Raw genomic sequence first — 1,389 nt, 5'->3', positions numbered from 1 at the left:
GACTCACAAATGCTCCAAAAACTTGCTGCCTTCCAAAAATCTCYAGCCAACCTTTTCCAAAATGTAGTTTTATTTTGTTTTTCCCCAAATAGAAACTCTGTGCTGGAGGGATARTGAGCGCCTAAGAGCTGCATGCAGTCCAGTAGTCCTCCAGCTAATATCTCAGCACTGCAGACTTTGCAGTGTTCACTTAATAACAGCAATTGTTTGCTCCATTGTGCTCCAGTTAAAAATTAAAAAAAGGAGAGGGAAAGACAGATGCCCCTAAAACATTGGCCACAGCCARTGCAGTACCCRTTTTGCAAAGATCAAGGACTCTTATAGCATATTGGCATGCCACTGATTTCTCTGCTGTGTTGGATGGGGGTTGCATGGAGGATGATGATGCCAGGGAGGGCCCTTCCCTGGCCACTGCTCCATCACTCCGTGTGTGCAAAGGCAGTCAAGGACAAATCTGTGGCAGTGGGCTGGAGAAAACTCCTCTTGGAGTTATGTTGTCTTGGGCTTTGCCTGGTAGGTCTTGGGTGCCCCTTGCCCTGGGACGGTGGAGTAATGGGGTGAGAGGTCCCTGCCCAGATACATGTGCAGCAGCAGGGCCATAAGCCACACTCTAGCCACTTGGGAACCCGCTGACCTCCACTGTAGGCGTTGGGGTTCACCAGTCCTTTGGAGTCCTGCTGACATCCTTCCCAGTTTCTGGAGATCACCAGAGTGGGAGTATGGGGATACTCTGTGTTTTGCTGTCGATAGGATATAACCTTTGCTTGCTGAATTTTCCTGGGAAAGCTGTAGTCATGAGAATGGGGGTACAGGCCCTAACTACAGGAAGGATGTCTGGGTGCATTCTGGGATTCTGGGCTGAGGGGAGAAGGCAGCAGAAAGCAATTCCTCTGTAGCCCCGTAAGTGCTCCCTGCAGCTCAGCACAGCCTTACCACCCTAGTTCCAAATCGCAAGACTCTCACAGGGGATATTTATTTGCTGGGTGAGACTCCGCTCAGCCCCTGGTTTTACCTGCCCTCTCAGGGGCAGATGAATAGGTCTTTGCCCTCCGTGGGAGAGTCATGAAGAGGATGAAGATGTTCAGGGTCTGCCTGGGATTCCCCTCTGCCAGCCTGCTGGGGCAGTATGGCAGGTCTGTGGGTTGCCGTTGGTGGGCCACACAATCACCTTGGTCCAGCTTTTGTGGTCTGGACTGCTCAGAGCATCCTACTGGGTGTCTCATGGCTGCACTCATCTCTCATAGGTTTTGACTCTGATATGGTGACGCTGGTGCTGTCCATTGGCAGAAGCAAGTCCATTAGGCATGTCTCTTTGGGGAAAAACTTTAACATCAAATCCAAGTAAGTGCAACCTGTGGCATTGTCTTCAGGCCAGTGGCTGCTCTAGCA

This window comes from Rhea americana, unplaced genomic scaffold (assembly GCF_003343005.1).
Source record: "Rhea americana isolate MKP2758 unplaced genomic scaffold, rheAme1 scaffold_1193, whole genome shotgun sequence".
In the NCBI taxonomy this organism is placed as follows: Eukaryota; Metazoa; Chordata; class Aves; order Rheiformes; family Rheidae; genus Rhea; species Rhea americana.
This window is presented reverse-complemented; position numbering follows the sequence as displayed.